The sequence below is a fragment of the Engraulis encrasicolus genome, chromosome 15 (genome assembly GCF_034702125.1).
Source record: "Engraulis encrasicolus isolate BLACKSEA-1 chromosome 15, IST_EnEncr_1.0, whole genome shotgun sequence".
Taxonomy (NCBI): domain Eukaryota; kingdom Metazoa; phylum Chordata; class Actinopteri; order Clupeiformes; family Engraulidae; genus Engraulis; species Engraulis encrasicolus.
Window position 1 is genome coordinate 49,775,717 of NC_085871.1, and position 20,715 is coordinate 49,796,431.

General features: G+C 46.6%; 1 protein-coding gene and 1 pseudogene across 1 annotated transcript in view; one reads left to right on the top strand and one right to left on the bottom strand.

Annotated features, from left to right (window-relative positions):
* Nucleotides 1-20,715, top strand: part of LOC134464325 (zinc finger protein 501-like) — a 419,382-nt gene that overhangs the window by 200,477 nt on the left and 198,190 nt on the right. The gene's annotated exons all lie outside the window — the stretch shown is intronic.
* Nucleotides 18,769-20,233, bottom strand: LOC134464775 (uncharacterized protein K02A2.6-like; annotated as a pseudogene).

The window sequence follows — 20,715 nt, forward strand, 5'->3', positions numbered from 1 at the left end:
AAAGGTTAGATAGCAATACATGATTTCTTACATTTTTTGATAATGTAACTGACCATGGCCACAACCAAATTAATTCCAATGTTCCAACGGACACATTTTGCCCTGCCGATGCATGGACTGATGCTTAGCCATTTCATGCGGCCATCAAAGCCTTTCCAAGAACAAAGAATGCAGATTCATATGGTCACTAATTCTTACACTGGCAACCTAAAACAAGGGTCTTGGTACCCTAGGATTACTAAAGTCGTCATCTAGATACAATTAGCAGGAATTGTATAACTGACAATGTTGTAATTGTGTTGGTGTACATGACAGTTAGAGAGAAAAACACGCACATCCGTCTCAAAAAGATTGGGTGCAGGACCAGAAAAAATACCATGAAAAAATTGAAAGAAAAGTCCACGACACCAAGCTCCCGTTGCTTATTTTTAATGTGACGTTTCGGGCAGCATGCCCTTCATCAGACAATGCATGACATATCATGCATGATGTAATATGAGCCACTTAACCACATTTTTTTCCAGGTAATATTATATTATTTTAACCATGAACGTTTATCAGTGAGTTTTTGCTATGATAGTAACAGGCCACTTTTAAATGTGGGTATGATGTGAAGATTAATACGCCTTTATCACTTATCTGTGATGAAAAATATGTTTTTTAAAGAAAAAAGTTGCTCCACTTAGTCTGATCTCCCCCTACACTTCAGCGACACACAATTCGGGCTAATTTAGACGCACGTCCGCAGGTCTGAGCGGACACATGTGTGCACACACACACACACACACACACACACACACACACACACACACACACACACACACACACACACACACACACACACACACACACACACACACACACACACACACACACACACATTCTATTCTGTGGATTTGCAGTTTTTTTTCCAAATCATGTTGTCATTATGCATTGTTTTGCAGATGTATGTTTATTGCTGTTGTTGTTGTTGTTATGCTATTATTTTTAAGTTTTCAGTGTGTGTTCGTGTTTAAAATAGTTGTGTGTCTCTTAAAGAAGTGTGTTTGATCAGTTCAGACATCAGTAGGAGGCCTAAGGTGGAGAGCACAAACAAGTCTGTAGAACTTTCTGAGCCGTTTTGAGTTGTTCATTAGTTTCTGGTGTGTGATGATGTTCCTGTCTGTCTGTTCCAGGGGAGTAGCTAAAGATGGAGGTTCCCCTAGAGGGGGATGTGCAGGGCAGCCCTGGAAAAGGATCCAGTCCAGAAGAAGACAGCAGCCATGGACATGTGGGGGTAAGACCATTAATACAGTATATCACGAAAGTGAGTACATCCCTCACAGTTTTTGCAGATTTGTGAGTATGTCTTTTCATAGGAAAGCATTACAGAAATTTAACTTTGACACAATGATTAGTGACCTTTTAACAACTTATTTAATTGCTTAAATTTCTTGTTCACATTTCTTGTTCACTCTTGTTTAACTGCTTAAATTTCTTCCCCCTCCCCTCGAGGCCCACAGGAGTCCCCGATCATCACTTTGAAAACCACTGCTCTAACCAATACCCTGTTCTTAAAATAGCCGTAACTCGCTTTGGATAAAAACATCAGCTAAGTGTAATGAAATGTGTGTGTATGTGCATGTGTGTTCCAGTCCCATACAGCATAAGAGACCATCCTCTCCAGTGCCGAGCTGTGTGTCCATGAAGAGTGACCGATCCATGGATCTCCCTTGGCACTTCAAAGGAGATGTTCCTGCTGATCAGAGGTGTGTATCAAGTACAGGCTTCTAACACCATCCACTATGTACAAATTACTCATCATTTGTCCACTACTAATTGGCAACAAGAAGCTTTCAGTTTCATGCAGCCAAACCAAAATGTGGCCTGCCACACGTGTTCTGATGATCAGTTAACATGGAATCTACTTTATCCCTAGTAACAGAGAACGTTAAGAGAACGTTTGACTTTTGGTTCTCTAAAGGTTGGGGTTATTACCAAACCAAAATCAACCACTTAGAAACGTTCCCTTTGGTTACAGTAAAAACCAAGCAGCCATTGGTTCCGGTTCGGTTCTGGATACGTTTCGGATACGTCATTTTTGGTTCTGTTTCGGTTCTCACTGGGTTGCCAGGAAAGTTTAATTTAAGTTCCCAGAACGATATATGTGTGGTTCCCATTCCATTCCCTCGCCGTTCTCTCACCGTACCTTTATTGCTTTTCATGTTTGTTCCCTCATCGTTCTCATATGGTTCCCATAACCTTGATGGTTACATTATAGGTCTGGTCACGTCTGGTTCCCTAGACGTGCTCCTGATGTTCCCCCAACTTTGTTTATACTGTGTTGTTCAGAGCATAAGCAATGATGACTGTCCACCCGATTAAATCATATACGTCTACATATTAGTAACAGTATTTCCTCCAGATTTAATCATGTACACAATCTTTTTTTATTTATTTATTCCATTTCATTCATTTAACTCAACTTGGTTGGGTTGATCTAAGGTTTGGCTATGCACACAACATCACACAAAAGATGTGTTGAGTGAAAGAAATAACTTGAGAACTTGTTACACCTTTGCCGGTAACAAGCAGGCCCCTCACAACCAATCTGTCCATCAGCGCCTGGCCAAACCTAATTACTTAGGGCTGGTATATCATGACTCAATTGCTTGCACCTGAAAAACTCCTAATCAATCTGGTCACATGGTACTCTTGAGCCTGTATATAAACCTGGACTGTCACAGTGCTTTAAATATTTGCCTGCCTGCCTGCCTGCTGGCTGGTCAGCATGGCACAGCATAGCGCTTGTTTACCTGCTTTGCAAGCAAGCTAAAGGCGCTTTTGGCTTATGGCATTTGTTAGCTACATCTTGTGCCTTGCTTTGTGAGCTAGTCAGTAACAGCACATGTTACATTGTTTGCTCCATTGTGCACTTGATGTTTGCAAGCAAGCTAAAGGACGTTTTGGCTTATGGCATTTGTTAGCTACATCTTGTGCCTTGCTTTGTGAGCTAGTCAGTAACAGCACATGTTACATTGCTTGCTCCATTGTGCACTTGATGTAGATGGTATGGTTATATTTTAGACTTCATTAAGGAAAACCTTTGGTATTAATCCCCATTAGATTGTGTTTGTGATGCCCCTGGCATCTTAAAACACAGATGACTAATTTGCCTCTCTCAGCTGACAGGGAGTGAGCCCGAGGGCGGGGCCTGGATGATTGGAAGCGGCCGCACCTGCGCTACTGCCTACTAAAAGCCTCCAGTTCCAACTACCACTCTCTCTCGGCACCCAGGCATCCACGCTGCTGACTTTTTTCTTTGTTTTGGACTTCTTGAGATGTAACATGCAACACGCATACACCACATTACAATCATCCAACACCCGTTCTCACTACACCACTGATGACTGATAAATCCCATCTACCCACTAGTCTAGATTTGTCTGTTGATTGGTTGCTAATAATAAATCAAAGAAACGCTGATTACACGTCTCTGTCCCCATTTTTTGTCATGGACTTGTGTTAGTCCATGACACATGGGGGCTTGTGAAATAAGTCAGATTTTTTGTTGGTTTTCGTTGTTGATCGACGCAGCATGCCTGGGTTGCCGGTGAACATTTTTTTTCTCTCTTTCCCTTGCCTGTTGCGTCTTTTGGTGGGGGCTGGAGGCGTGTGCGGTCGATTGAATTATTTCAATTAGGGCGTTTTTTCCGTCGGTGTTTCCCATTACTGCGTATCCATAGACCCGCGAGTGCCTTCCCTGGTAGGCATAGGAGATGCCCTTGGGCGTCTCATTTTTTTTTGTTTTTGTGACGGTGAAGGCGGGTAGTAGCGTCTTGTCTCGGGAGCACGTCCAGAGTCGCGAGGTGGCATAGTTGTCTCTCGTACTCTCGGGTTCAGGTGCGTAACAACCCCCCGTCACTAACCGTCTGAAGACTAGGATCTACTTAGCACAGTCTATGTATCCCATGGTTAGGAAGATGGGATTGTTACTCGCGGGTTCTTAGGGATAACAGTATTAATTTGTTAAACCCGATGATCGTGGTCCCACGTTTTTTCATTGATTAGTGGTGGAATCAAGGCAATGTCTGAAGTTGAGGAATTCATTGAAACTCCTACCGAGGAGGCGTTTGGGAAATTATCAAAAGCCCAGTTAATTACAGTTGCAGAACATTATGAGGTATCCCTGACAAGTAATGACAAGAGGAACAAACAGATGTTGAAAATATTGCTGAGGGAGGCGCTGGTTAAGAAAGAGCTTATGTCGCCAGCCACCGACCTAGAATTTAATTTAACCCTTTCGTTTGAACAGCAGAAGGAACTCCTACTCCTCCAGCTGGACAAGAGTAGGCATCAGCTCCAAGAGCAACAGGTACTCGCCGAAAAATGTAAATTTGAGCGTGAGATTGAACTTGGGAAGCAGGAACTGGAACGAGAAAGGCTGGCTATTGAACGCAAACGCTTAGCATTGATTGAAGAAGGCAAAATTGGTTCTAGCCCGAGCCACCCTGATATTACAAAAAATATCAGACTGCTTCCCAAGTTCGACGAGGCCGACGTCGACACTTTTTTCAACCTGTTTGAGCGAGTAGCGGATTTGTATAGTTGGGAGGACACGACTCGCTGTCTGCTGCTGCAGTGTGCGCTGGTTGGTCGAGCCGCGCAGGCATATTCGGCTCTGGGCACGGAGGAGAGTCGTAAATACGCGTCCGTAAAGAGAGCCGTTTTGAAAGCTTATGAATTGGTACCAGAAGCCTATCGTCAGAAATTCCGAGGTATGCGAAAACCGTCAGACCAAAGTTACGTGGAGTTTGCGGATGAGCTGTCTATTCAGTTCAAACGCTGGTGTACCTCTACTGAGGTTGGGTCACAGGAGGATCTGTCTAACTTGGTTTTAGTGGAACAATTTAAAAATTGTCTCCCTGAAGACATCGCTACCTATATTAGTGAACATCAGGTTGCTACTGTGGCAGAGGCTGCGGTGCTGGCGGATGACTATGCCTTGATCCACAAAACTAAGTTTGCGTATGCGTCCACTCCGCGTAATGACCGCTCGCACTGGGTTCGCCAAGGTACGCGCCAACCTCAACTTAAAACCATCTCGCCGCCTGATAATACTCGTTCTGGGGGGTCTCAAAGCGTATTGGACCTTATTGCGGGGGTGTGGGGCACTGGAAATTTGAGTGTGAGGAGTTGAAGCGTAAAAATAGAGAGAAATCGCAATATCGAGATTCAAACACTGGCACTGCGTTGGGCTCTGCCTTGGCAGCCTCTTTGTCTGGACAAACTACGACAACAATTGAGTCCGATATTGGGTCCAGTTTTGCCCCGTTTATTTCTGACGGCTTAGTGTCACTGGGCGACAATGGGGAGAAGGTGCCAATCAAAATATTGCGTGATACGGGATCTGTTCAGTCCTTTATTCTGCAATCAGTACTGCCCTTCTCCTCCAGATCTGATTCGGGTCAGTCCGTTTTGGTGCGCGGGATCGACATGAACGTGTTATCTGTGCCTTTGCATAAGGTGTATCTTTCCTCAGGTCTACTAGAAGGAGAGGTGCTGGTGGGCGTGCGCCCTGCCCTTCCACTGCATGGCGTCTCCATGATCCTTGGCAATGGATTGGCCAAGTCATTGGTTTGGCCTGATGTACCGGCTAACCGGGATGGTGAGTGTAGTTGGGAGCCTAATTTGTTACCATTTTGTGATGAAGATAGTGATGACATTTTTCACTTTGTATCTCCCGCGACAATTGTTACGCGCGCGGCAGCGCGCGCTGAGAAGGATCGCTTAGATCTCGGGAAACCACTAGTGCCGCTCTCCCATTTGCACCACTCTCTCACACGTGAACAGTTGATAACAGCACAGACGAATGACTCTTCATTACGGCCCTTATTCGATAAAGTGAAAGATATACAGGATTCTGGGCACCCTCATGGTTATTTCGTGAATGATGGGATTCTTTTGCGTAAATATCTCAAACCCCGTGGCATTGAACCCATTTGGCAAGTGGTGGTGCCTTGCTCCCTTCGCGAAATGGTGTTAACCACAGCACACGATGAAACGGGGCATATGGGAATTAAAAAGACATATGATCGGATTGTCCGTCATTGCTATTGGCCACGAGTTAAGAGGGCTGTTACTTCCCACGTCAAAACCTGTCACGTATGTCAATTAACTGGCAAGCCTAACCAAGTGCCCAAACCGGTGCCCCTTCGACCGATAGTACCCGCGCCTAAACCTTTCGAGCACCTGGTAGTTGATTGCGTTGGGCCGCTGCCTCGTTCCAAGTCCGGCTGCTTGTACCTGCTCACCGTCATGTGTCAGACTACGCGCTACCCTGCCGCCTATCCACTGCGCTCAATCACTGTCAAGCCAGTGGTAAAAGCCCTTTCTCAGTTCATATCCATTTTCGGATTACCAAAAATAATCCAGACCGACCGAGGTTCGAACTTTACGTCTAAAATGTTCTCCCAAGTACTTCGGGTATTAAAAGTGACGCACAATACCTCCTCCGCGAGACATCCGCAAAGCCAAGGAGTGTTGGAGCGTTTCCACCAGACGTACAAGTCAATGTTAAGGTCGTACTGTGTCGAGCTGGGTGGAGACTGGGAGGAGGGCCTTCCCTGGTTGCTTTTAGCAATCAGAGAAGTAACCCAGACAAGCACAGGATTTAGTCCTAACGAATTAGTGTTCGGACACACGGTGAGAGGACAAGTTTCGTCCCTATTTGACGGTTGTTTAAGTAATGAGCCGCCTCAGACATTGACCGATTATGTGAACGGATTTAGGCGACGCCTGTTCATGGCAGGCAGATTGGCTATGGAACAGCTGAGGAAGTCGCAAAGAAAGATGAAGCAAGTGTACGATCGAAAGACAGAGTTGCGTTCTTTCAAGACTGGTGATTTGGTGATGGTTCTCCTGCCGGTGGTGAGCTCTCCATTTCAGGCTCGTTACGCTGGTCCATACAAAATCATCCGGTGCTATAGGAATGATAATTACGTAGTGGCTACGCCTGACCGAAAGAGACGTACCCAGCGGTGCCATGCCAATCTCCTTAAACTCTACCATATCCGTGACCGTGACACTCAACGTAGGGACACTCCCAACCCGGCTCTTGACACCCCTGCGCTAACCACGGCGAGTAATTTTGACAGGTCACCGTCCTGCATGGTCTCGTGCGTTGCTCCTCCTCCAGCGGTGGCAGCGCTGGAGGAGCCGCCGGTCTGTGAACCCGACGATGCCGTGCTTCTTGGTAAATTAAATAATTCCGAGTCGTTAGCAAATTTGCCTCTATTGTTGAGCCATTTGACACCGGAACAGGCGGCAGAATTGGGAGCGTTGATTAAAGAATTCCCGTCGCTGTTTTCGGATACCCCTACTCAGACAGATTTAATTAGCCATGACATTGATGTCGGCAACGCGCCCCCGGTACGGCAACGTTTCTACAGGGTGTCGGGTGAGCGGCGGCAGTTATTGGAGAACGAGGTACGATACCTAATGGATAACGACTTGGCCGAAAGATCCTATTCGAGCTGGACCAGTCCTTGCATACTGGTGAAAAAGGCAAATGGCAGCAATCGATTTTGTACTGATTATCGAAAATTAAACAGTGTTACTAAACCTGATTCATTTCCCCTTCCGCGCATGGAGGATTGTGTGGACCAGGTCGGTTCAGCCAAATTTGTAACCAAGATTGATTTACTAAAAGGCTATTGGCAGATCCCATTGACACAACGTGCCCGCGAGGTGTCCTCGTTCGTTACCCCCAGTGGTCTATATTCATACAAGGTGATGCCCTTTGGCTTGAGAAATGCCGCAGCCACATTTCAAAGATTGATGAATCAGGTGGTGGCCAACTTGGATGGTTGCGCTGTTTACCTGGACGACGCTGTTACGTACAGTGATACTTGGACCTCCCACCTCGACCGCCTACGGCAGCTGTTCAGCCGCCTTGCCCAAGCTAAACTCACCGTCAACCTGGCGAAGTGTGAGTTCGCCAGGGCGACGGTGACTTATTTGGGCAAGGTGGTTGGTCAGGGGTCGGTTCGACCAGTGAGATCGAAGGTACTCGCTATCGACGCCCTGGCTCCTCCCGCCAACCGACGCCAATTGATGAGTTTTTTAGGCATGGTAGGGTATTACCGCAGTTTCTGTCCGAATTTCTCCTCCGTCGTGGCACCACTCACTAACTTGCTGAAAAAAGGGCAACCGTTTGAGTGGACGGCCGTTTGTCAGACCGCTTTTGCAAGGGCCAAGGCATTCCTCACTTCTGAGCCTCTACTAGCCGCACCGCGCCTTGACCGTCCGTTTAAACTACAAGTAGACGCCAGTAAGGTCGGAGCTGGGGCTGTTCTACTTCAGGATGATGTCAATGGAGTAGAACACCCTGTTTGCTACTTCTCTCGTAAATTTAATTCTTACCAATTACATTATTCTACGATAGAGAAGGAAGCTCTGGCGTTGGTTTGGGCTCTGCAGACATTTGAAGTGTATCTTGGTGGTAGTGCCGAACCCATCCACATTTACTGTGACCATAACCCGTTGGTTTTCTTACAGTCCCTACAGAACCCAAACCAGCGACTCATGCGTTGGAGTCTATTCCTGCAGCCCTATAATTTGCGCATCACCCACATCAAGGGCCGAGAGAACGTCACCGCGGACCCACTATCTCGTTCTCCCGCCCCTTAGGATGATTTGATGGGTTCGGCTAATGTTATCTGCTTTAGATTGGGTTGGGTCGACTACCGGATTAGATATTCAGTTTAGTAGTGTGCTGTTTAGTTGTTTATTTGTTTTTTGTTGTTGTTACCTAACTAGACTGGGTGGGACGTTGATCAATTTGACATTTGACTGATGCTAACAGTGTTGTTGATGCAGAGAGAATTCTGAAGTTTTTATGGGGGGAGGTGTGATGCCCCTGGCATCTTAAAACACAGATGACTAATTTGCCTCTCTCAGCTGACAGGGAGTGAGCCCGAGGGCGGGGCCTGGATGATTGGAAGCGGCCGCACCTGCGCTACTGCCTACTAAAAGCCTCCAGTTCCAACTACCACTCTCTCTCGGCACCCAGGCATCCACGCTGCTGACTTTTTTCTTTGTTTTGGACTTCTTGAGATGTAACATGCAACACGCATACACCACATTACAATCATCCAACACCCGTTCTCACTACACCACTGATGACTGATAAATCCCATCTACCCACTAGTCTAGATTTGTCTGTTGATTGGTTGCTAATAATAAATCAAAGAAACGCTGATTACACGTCTCTGTCCCCATTTTTTGTCATGGACTTGTGTTAGTCCATGACAGTGTTCATACATGCTCAGCTGATATTTCTCTCACTTTGTGGTGCAGTACAGCATAGACTGATATAGAGAATATAGACATTTTACATATTTCCAGCAACTTCAAACATTATCTTAAGAGAGCAGTGTGGCAATCTAATGCCTGACACAGGGTGTGTCAGTCATGGTGGAGGATGGGAGGTGCTTAAGTACCATGATCAGGGTACCTCAACTATGGTGAGAGATAGTGGGGAAGGACCAAAACACATTCACAATAATAAACAAGGTTGGGGGAACATCAGGAGCATGTCTAAGGAACCAAATATGCAACCAACAAGGTTAAGGAAACCATATTGGAATGGCAAGGGAACAAACATGACATGAACAGGAATAAAGTGACGGTGAGAGAACAATAAGGGAACGGAATGGGAACTACACATATAACATTCTAGGAACGAAAATTAAACTTTCCTGCCAACGAAGTGAGAACGGAAAAATAACCAAACATGACTCTCTGGGGACGTACCCAGAACTAAACTGGAACCAAGGGCTTGTGTTCCAGGAACCTTCATAGAACTAAAAATTTTTAGTAGGGTGCTCCCCGAAACTGCTTTACTCTTTATAGTGTTAGCTTAACACTATAAATCTAACACCAGTGTTTAACACTGATCTGGAGCAGGACCAAATAGACACTAGAACAGTGTTAATTTTAACTCTTTAAGTGTTATTTTAACACTACACAATTTACTGTGTAGGTGTGCATCAAATACAGGCCACACTGGCTTCTAAATCCATCCACTATAATCAGGGAGCATGGAATCTACTCTAAACATGGCTTTGATGTCATATTTTGAACAATGTGTGTGTCTGTGCGTGTGCGTGTGTGTTTGTGTTCCAGTACCATGCATCTTAAAAGACCATCCTCTTCAGTACTGAGCTGTGTGTCCATGAAGAGTGACTGGTCCATGGATCTCCCTTGGCACTTCAAAGGAGATGATCCTGCTGATCAGAGGTGTGTATCAGATGCATGTTGCATTGGCTTCTAAATCGACCCGGTATGCACAAATTGCTCTTTTTTTGATGGGACTGTATGTCAGTCAGTTTTTGCTATGACAAGATGTCAGTTGGTTTGCTGTGACTGTTGGTCAGTCAGAAATCTGTTTGCTTTTTGGAGGGCTTTGTTTTGACACACTTTCTGTGTCTCCAGTACCATGCAGCATAAGGGATCGTCCTCTCCAGTGCCGAGCTGTGTGTCCACGAAGACTGACAGGTCCATGGATCAGCCTCTGAACTTCAAAGGAGATGTTCCTGCTAATCAGAAGTTTGTATCAAATACAGGCTACACTGGCTTCTAACACAGTCCACTCTGCACAAATGACATGGTACTTTTTTGCCGCACACTGTCTGTTGGTCGGTTGGAAATTGGTTTACTTTTTGGAGGAACGTTTACATGGAACTTTACTTGGTACTTTTATTTGAAAAGGAATTTAAGGGGTATGCCACTATTTTGGGGCTTAATACAGTTAAAATCGTTGGCTGGGGTTTATAATTGTGGCAAAGTGTCTTATTTTTCATGTTAAGTGTGGTCTTGCTTTAAGACAAGTAAAAAGAGGGAGTATGTAGCTAAGCTAGTCAAAGTTCATGGATCACTGTAGCATGAACAAATGTGTCATGATGATCATAAACTTCCACTCTACTCCTTTGCACTTTGTCAGCCGAGCAACCTGGATTTTATTGCAGATCAGTGTGCCTTTTGTGTTTTAGTCGTGTGCAGCAACTCTATAAGCCGCTGTGTCGGTTGGAATCCGGTTCACTTCTTGCTTTGCACAGGACTGTTGACATTGTTTAACTAGTAAATTACATCAACATGTGTTTTGCCACAAATTTGTTCTGATGTGTGTGTGTGTGTGTGTGTGTGTGTGTGTGTGTGTGTGTGTGTGTGTGTGTGTGTGTGTGTGTGTGTGTGTGTGTGTGTGTGTGTGTGTGTGTGCGTGTGTGTGTGTGTGTCATACACAGCTTCCATTGTGATCCTTTAGGAATGAAACAGGTCCACAAATCTCGTCTGCTGAAGAAGTCTCAGAGTCTGATGGAGGGACTCACGCATCAAGGAAACCCCACACTGCTCAGAGACATCTACACGGACCTCTACATCACACAGGGGGGAAGAGGAGAGGTCAACGAAGAACATGAGATCAGACAGATAGAGAGGGCATCCTGGGGAGAAGCAGTCCAAGACAAGCCAATCAAATGCAGTGACGTCTTTGAACGATTATCTAAACAAGTCAAACCCTCATCTGCAGACGTCAAGTCATCATCTAAAGACATCAAACCTATGGGAATTGTGCTGACAAAGGGAGTAGCAGGCATTGGAAAAACAGTCTCTGTGCAGAAGCTCATTATGGACTGGGCTGAAGGAACGTCCAATCAGGATGTCGACTTCATATTTCCACTTCCTTTTCGTGAGTTGAACCTGATGAAGGACAAAACCATCAGTCTGGTGGATCTTATCAAGCACTTTTTCTCAGAGGTAGAGATTCAAAGACTCTTCACCACTTCAGAACAAAAACCCATGTTCATCAGTCTGGTGGATCTTATCACACACTTATTCTCAGAGGTAAAGGATCCAAGAGTCTTCACCAGTTCAGGGCAAAAACCCATGTTCATCTTTGATGGTCTGGATGAATGCCGACTTCCTCTTAACTTCTCCTCAAACCCAAAGTGCTGTAATGTGTCAGAGTCAGTCCCAGTTGACGTGCTGCTAACAAACCTCATCAAGGGGAATCTGCTTCCGTCTGCTCTCCTCTGGATCACCACCCGACCAGCAGCAGCTCGTCTGATCCCCCCTGAGTATGTGAGCCAGGTGACAGAAATAAGGGGGTTTAACGACCCACAGAAGGAAGAGTACTTCAGGAAGAAACTCGGTGATGAGATCCTTGCCAGTAGAGTCATTGCTCACCTGAAGTCATCCAGGAGCCTCTACATTATGTGCCACATTCCAGTCTTCAGCTGGATTTCAGCTACAGTAGTAGAGAGAACATCAGATGGATCAGGGAGCGTAGAAATGCCAAGGACTCTCACGCAGATGTACACACACTTCCTCATCATTCAGGTTACAAATAAAAACATCAAGTACACAGAGCTTGAAGGAAGAGATGAAGAGATGATTTTCAGGCTGGGGAGACTGGCTTTCCAGCAACTGGAGAAGGGAAATCTGATCTTCTATGATGAAGACCTGAGAGAATGTGGCATTGATGTCACAGAAGCATCTGTGTACTCAGGAGTGTGCACTCAGATCTTCAAAGAGGAGGCTGGATTGTACCAGGGGAGTGTGTTCAGCTTTGTGCATCTCAGCATTCAGGAGTTCCTTGCAGCATTATATGTGTTCCTCTGTTTCACCAACAGCGAGAGAAACATGTCTGACCAACAGCAATCCTCTCAGCTCTCTGCTCTGTTCAGAGCAGCAACACTTCATGACCTATACAAGATGGCCGTTGATCTGGCTTTACAGAGTAGGAATGGACACCTCGACCTTTTCCTCCGCTTCCTTCTAGGCCTCTCTCTGAAGTCCAATCAGAACCTCTTAAGACCGCTAATGCCACAGAACACCAGCCAATCACAGAGCTCAGAGCCAACAGTGCAATTAGTCAAACACAACATCAGTAAAGATGGTGGGGATGACAGACGAATCAACCTGTATTACTGTCTGAATGAGCTGAATCAGCATGCTGTAGTGGAGCACATTGACAGGACCTCAGGAACTCTGTCTGTAGAGATGCTCTTACCAGGACAGTGGGAGACTAGACAGTTTAGGTTTGAGACTTCAGAAGAGTATCTGAAGGGGTTTGACCTGCAGACGTATGTGAAGACACCAGAGATGGACCAGACTGAACTCCTCAGCCCAGATGATGTCCTTCAAAAGCTGACTGATGTGCTCACATCATCCACCTCAGCACAGTGAGTGTGTGTGTGTGTGTGTGTGTGTGTGTGTGTGTGTGTGTGTGTGTGTGTGTGTGTGTGTGTGTGTGTGTGTGTGTGTGTGTGTGTGTGTGTGTGTGTGTGTGTGTGTGTGTGTGTGTGTGTGCGTGTGTGTGTGTGTGTGTGTGTGTGTGTGCGTGTGTGTGTGTGTGTGTACGTGCGTGTGTGTGTGTGCGCGTGCCTGTCTGGGTGTCATGTTTCTTCCTATCTTTGTTTTACGATTCCAGTCCTTTTCTACATATACAATACACGTAACACGTAAGTTGACTAACTATAACCTGATGTCTCTCCCAGGCTGGATGACACCCTGTCAGAGAAGAGCCTTTCCTGTCTGGCCTCTGTCCTGACCTCACACTCCTCACGTCTCGCACAACTGACACTGAAGGGCCAAGACCGAGGCCGAAGATCATCACTGCATGTGTCATCTTCAGCTGGGTGCCATCCAGACTGCAAGCCCTGGGAGTTGAGGTAGACACATGTACATGTATATACTCTACACATCCCTGCTATCCTCTTAGGAATTTGATAACAGTGATCATTTATCAAATGGGCAGAAATTCATCAAGGGGAGAAATACAGGACACGCAGTGACATTACGTGTATATTGCTACTTGAATAAATACTGATTATAGAGGGTTTTACAAACATGTTTCACAATGTTATTGCAACCATCAAGGAGATTGTTGTTTATTAATTACCTAAAACTATTCAGGCTGGACAACAGGATCATATTGAAGTCACTTTACTCAGTTACATTACTTTACATTACATTTTGCAGATGATTTTATCCAATGCGACTTACAATAGAGATCAATAGATCAATAGGTCAATCTCACTTCAATCATGGAATTCATCTATATTAATTTAGATATGAAGAGTTCAGATGCAAAACCCCTAAGTGCCTTTTCAGAAAATAATCTTAATTAATTTTTATTTAATACAAATCTATCAAAATTACATTTGTTTTAATTTTATTTATGTAATATAACTATTTATATGTATTATCAAGTAAATGAATGTAAACTAAACCAACAACGGTGTTCTTCTCTAAAAATATAGAAGTGCAGGTCTTCAGAAATGGAGTTAGGGGGTTTTGCATCTGAACTCTTCATATGTGGTCTTAAAAGTGGGGGTCTGGGGCAAGTTGGAAAAAAAGTAATGCAAAACAAAATAAATAATGAAATAATTAATATACACCAAAATAAACAAAAAATATTACTATTATTGTTTTTTTAAAAATATATATCCCAATGGGAGTTCAAATATATGTAATACCAGTATGTACAGTATATCACGAAAGTGAATACACCCCTCACAGTTTTTCAGATTTTTGAGTATATCTTTTCATAGGAAAGCATTACAGAAATTTCACTTTGACACAATGATTAGTGACCTTTTAACAACTTATTTAACCGCTTAAATTTCTTTTTCACTCAGAAAAAAACAAAATACAGCCATTAATGTTTGAACATGTACTCACAAAAGTGAGTACACCTCAGATTAAAATCCGGTAGAGAAGGGGCTGTGTTGGCTCGAATCGTCTCGAAATGAAACGAAATGAAAAGGGATGAAAAGGGAGGTCATCAGTGTGCGTTTCAACCTTTCTTTGCATTGAACCTTTACATTTTGAGTCTGCATCTGGCTTAAATAGATTGGTGTGAGATTTGAATGCAATCCTATGGAGAATATCTTGATCTGCTTCAGTAGTCAGAGTGCATGTTGACATGCATGTTTCTTTTAGGTGTATTTCAGATTGCCAATGTTGACAGCATTCATGCATGCCCAAATGTTAGTCCCACTACCATGCTTCTGTCAGGACCCACAGAGACAGACAAGACAAGAATTCAAGCAAAGGTGATTTATTAACAACAGCACTCCGTTTCACTGGCATGAGAAAGTCATCACTGGGAATGTCCAAGGATAAATGAGAAAAGTCAAATAACAACGCTCAGAAGATCAACCATACCGCACAAGGAGAAACAAGGGTCCAAAAGGAAACTCAGGAGAGGGTTCTACAAACTTGCTTCCAGAGACGTGGAGTCGTAGAGTTTCTGCGGCATCCAGTGAAGAGGCCAGAGACAGAGTGCTGGGTGAGTGGAGTTTAAGTAGGCCACAGTTTAACAAGGTGCAGGTGAGAGTGACAACCAATCAGGGGAGAGGGAATAAGCAGAGATGACTGATTGGTTGGGGTGAAATGTTAGTACTCTGGGGATCGTGAACGGGCAGGTGTGGTAGAGTGGGGCTGATTAATCGCTTGGGAACCTGGCCTGACTGTGACAATACCCCCCCCCCCCTCCTGGAGGCGCAACTGTGGACGAGGGTACCCGACGAAGAGGGCGACCACGGCGTCGAGGGGCTGGCCGACTGGGATGGGATTGGTGGAACTCAGCAAGAAGAGTGGGGTCCAGGACGTCACTCTGGTTGACCCACGACTGGTCCTCCGGGCCATACCCCTCCCAGTCGATAAGGTATTGGAGACGGCCATGGCGACGCCGGGAATCGAGAACCTCCCTGATGGCGTACACGGGACCCTCGTCCAGGAGAAGCGGCAAGGGGGGCTCTGCGACAGCACCAGGTTCTGTGGAGGAAGGAGAGTGGGGTGAGTGATATGGTTTCAAGAGAGAGACATGAAAAGCAGGATGAAAGTGATAATCAGGGGGCAGCTGAAGACGATGCGTGACAGGATTGATCTGTTTCACTATTGGGAAGGGACCTATGAATTTTGGACTTAGCTTCTTGCAGGGGAGACGCATGTGGATGTCCCTGGTAGAGAGCCACACTTTTTGTCCCACTGCATAGTCCGGCGCAGCTGACCGCCGTTTATCAGCGTGGTGTTGTTGGCGACGAACCGCTTGTTGCAGGTGGCGGTGGGCTTGACTCCAGACCCTCTGGCTCTCCTGGAACCAGGTGTTCACTGCCGGCATTTCAGTGGGTTCACAGGACCAGGGGAAATGTGGTGGTTGATGGCCAAGTACGCACTGGAAGGGTGTGAGGCCTGTTGAGGGTTGACGCAGGGAGTTCTGAGCGTACTCCGCCCAGGAGAGGAACTTGCACCAAGCGTTCTATTGGTTGTGGCAGAAGGTGCGTAGGAAACGGCTCACCTCCTGGATCTTCCTTTCCGTTTGCCCATTGGACTGAGGGTGGTATCCCGATGTTAGACTCACAGTGACACCCATGCGATGCAGGAAGGCTCTCCAAAAGCGCGAGATCAATTGGGGTCCCCTGTCAGAGACAATGTCTTCTGGTATACCGAAGTTCCTGAAGATGTGGGTGAACAGCGCCTCGGTAGTCTCAGAGGCTGTAGGTAGACCTGGCAGAGGGATGAGCTTGCAGGACTTTGAGAATCTATCCACTATTACTAAGATGCAGGTGTTGCCATCTGAGGGAGGTCTGTGATGAAGTCCAACCCAAGGTGTGACCATGGTCTTCGTGGAATGGGAAGTGGAACCAGCTTCCCTGTTGGAAGGTGTCTGGGTGACTTGGTCATGGCACACTCCACACAACCTGCTGCGAATCTCTTCACATCTTTGGCCATTCCAGGCCACCAGTAGCGATCCTGAAGGAGCGAGAGGGTTGGAGCACTTCCGGGGTGTCCTGTGCCTGGGCAAGCGTGTGCTGCAGTCAGAAGTTGAGTGCGGAACTTCCGGGGAAAAAAGATGAGGTTGGCTGGAGTGGTCGGAGGTGCTGGATCAGCTTCTGTGGCAGCAGCAATCTGGTCATCCAAGGCCCATTGGATGGGACTCACGACCACACCAGCAGGAATGATGGTCTCAGGCTGTTCAAGAGCTTCCTCAGTGCTGTGTATGCGGGACAGGGCGTCGGCTCTGCAATTGTGGGACCCAGGGCGGTAACTGATGGTGAAGGTGAATCTTGTGAAGAAAAGGGCCCACCTTGCTTGACGAGGGTTGAGGCGTTTGGCATCTCTCAGGTACTGCAGATTTTTGTGATCTGTAAGGACCAGGAATGGATGTTTGGAACCTTCCAGCCAATGACGCCACTCCTCAAGGGCAAGTTTGATGGCTAGGAGTTCTCGGTTGCCTATGTCGTAGTTGCTTTCTGCCGAGGAGAGCTTCCTTGAGAAGTAGGCACATGGCTGGAGACGTGGAGGGTTGCCATGGTGTTGGGAGAGGACGCCACCAACTCCTGCGCTGGACGCATCAACCTCCACGACGAACTGCCGATTCGGGTCAGGCTGACGGAGAACAGGGGCCGTTGTGAACGCCTCCTTGAGGTCCTGGAAGGCTTGGGACGCTTCTGGGCTCCATTTAAGGGTCTTAGGTTTGCCACGAAGTAAGGAAGTTAAGGATGCAGAGAGCAGACTGTAGTTCTTGATGAAATGTCTGTGGAAATTTGCAAACCCCAGGAAACGCTGGAGGTCCTTGATGGTCTTGGGAACTGGCCAGGACAGAACTGCACCCACTTTTCCTTCATCCATGGAGACCCCCTCTAGACTGATGTTGTAGCCCAAGAACTGAACGGAGGACAAGTGGAACATGCACTTCTCCGCCTTCAGGAACAGGTGGAATTCCCGGAGCTTGGTCAGCACCAGGGTGACATGTTTGATGTGTTCACTGAGGTTGGGCGAGAAGACCAGGATGTCATCCATGAATATGACCACAAACTGATTCAGGTACTCCCGGAACACTTCATTCATGAAACCCTGGAAGACAGAGGGAGCGTTAGACAGTCCATACGGCATGACCAAATACTCATAATGTCCCGTGGGGGTCACAAAGGCTGTTTTCCATTCATCCCTGTGACGAATGCGAACGAGATTGTATGCACTTCGGAGATCCAGTTTGGAGAACACGTTGGCTCCTCGTAGTTGTTCCAAAGCTGCCGGGACAAGCGGAAGGGGATATCGGAACTTGACGGTAATTTGGTTCAGGTCACGATAATCTATACAAGGTCTGATGCTACCATCAGTCTTGGTTATGAAGAAGGAAGAGGATGCAGCGGGAGATTTGGAGGGGCGAATATACCCTAGCTCTAAAGCCTCCTTGATGTAGTCTTTCATGGCCTGTTGTTCCGGTAGAGAAAGGGGATATATTCTTCCACGAGGCAGTGGTTTGCCCGGGATCAGATCAATGCTGCAGTCCCAGGGTCTGTGAGGGGGCAATTGGGCTGCTCTTTGTGGGCAGAACACATCCTTGTAAGCCTCATACACAGATGGTATGTCAACAGGACTACTCTGGCGGGGGCTCTCTATGGAGGTGGCATTTACTGTGATCTAAGGTTGGGGACTGTGGCGTAGTGGGAGTTCAGGGCAGCAAGATGCTATGCATCCATCACCCCAGCTTAGGATTTCGCCAGTGTTCCAGCACACAGAGGGGGAGTGTTTATTGCTTATTACTATTAAAACAATCACTGTCAATGCGCAATGAAATAAAGTAGACCCATATATTCCCATACATAACACTCCTCCCTTCCAGCATTGATATCCCCATTTAACTAAACTGCTTTACCTGAGTATTAATAACAAGAACTAACTAAACCCTAACTATTTATCTACTCTCAATCTGCCTCAGTCCTGGAATCTCTCAGGAGGTCTCCTAATCCTTTCTGGGTAACGTCTCACTGGTGAAGTGTTCGCAGTAGGACTTTGCGGAACAGGGTTCACAGCAGGACGTTGCGGAACAGGTGACGCTGGTGCAGAGCCACCTGCATCATCTTCAGGGCCGCCGGTGTCTTGGGCTTCGGCACTGAACTCGAAGTCACCATGTAATGGCGTATAGTTGGCATCTACGCTTGTCGATCCAGATGCATCCAACAGCTGATCCACGTGTCTACGCCACACTAGGTCCTGCCCGACTTTCACTTGGTATGTCAACGGTCCTGTTTGTGAAACGATGGTGCCAGTCTGCCACTTTTGTCCTTTATTGCGGTAGTCTTTGGCTATCACCTGTTGTCCCACTTGGAATGTACGCAATGAGCGTGTCTGGGATCGGAGAGCAGATTCAGACTGTTTCTTCTGTACATGTTGCTGTAGACTGGGTTTCAGTAAGTCTAAGCGTGATCGCAGGGGGCGCCCTAGGAAGAGCATAGCAGGGGTCTGTCCTGTTACAGCATGGGTGCTGTTGCGATAGGCCAGCAGAAAGTTTGCTATCTTCTGCCGCAGCGATGCTGTGTCTTTATCCATGGCCTTTATTGAATGTTTGAAAGTTTGAATGAAACGTTCAGCTTGGCCGTTAGAAGCTGGATGGTACGGCACAATGGTGGTGTGTTGTATGCCGTTCTTTCTAACAAAGCGCTGAAACTCTTCGGCAGTGAAAGGTGTTCCGTTGTCACTCACGATCTGATGCAGAAGGCCTGTGCGTGCGAACAGGGCCCGTAAGAGTTCAACTGTCTTTGCAGAGGTTGCGGTCTTTGTGCAGAAAAGGTCCTGCGTAGTCAATGTGCACACGTTGCCATGGTTTTGTAGGCCATTCCCACACATGCAGTGGGGCTGTTGGTGGAGACTTTTGGGTCTGTTGACACCCATAGCATGTCTTGGCTAGTTCTTCAAGCTTTTCATCGATTCCAGGCCACCATACAAAGCTCCTTGCGAGGCCTTTCATTTTCACCACGCCTAAGTGTCCCTCATGTATCACAGTGAGAACCCTCTGGCGCAGCTTCGGTGGTATGACTACCCTCGCCCCCCACAAAATGCATCCTTGATGCACTGTGAGCTGTTCTCGTCGACTTGAATAGCCCGGTAAGGATGAGTCACCGTGGCGTGGCCAGCCTTTCAGCGTCAACTCGTAGACTTTGGACAAGACAGGGTCGCGGCCTGTCTCTCGTGCGATCTCCTCACTTGTGACTGGTAGAGGATCCACTTGTGCCATCTGGAGCATATCCACAGCTTCCTTGGTCTTTACAGGTGGTGCAACTTGTAGTGGCAAACAGGACAGCCCGTCAGCGTTCCCATGATGTTGTGTGCCCTTGTACTCAATGCTGTAGGTGTGAGCACTCAGGAACAAAGCCCACCGTTGCAGTCGTGCAGCGGCCATGGCTGGCACTCCCTTAGCTGGATTAAAGATGGAAACAAGGGGTTTATGATCCGTGAGGAGGGTAAAGTGCTTACCATAAAGATATTGGTTGAACTTTTTCACTCCCCAGACCAGACTAAGAGCTTCTCTGTCAATTTGCGCATAGTTACGCTCTGCTGTATTCAGAGATCGGGAGGCAAATGCTATTGGTCGCTCTGTTCCATCACTGAATCGGTGTGATAGCACGACTCCGATTCCGTAAGGCGAAGCATCACATAGTAGCTTGAGAGGCACTTGGGGGTCATAGTGTGTCAACACATTGTCTGATGTCACTAACTCCTTTGCTTGCTTGAAGGCCTTTTCACAGTCCTGGGACCAGTGCCACTTATTGCCAAGTTGGAGTAAGCAATTCAAGGGGTGTAGCACTGAGGACAGGTTGGGCAAGAATTTTCGGTAATAATTTACTAGGCCCAAGAAAGATCTCAGTTGAGAAACATTCTGTG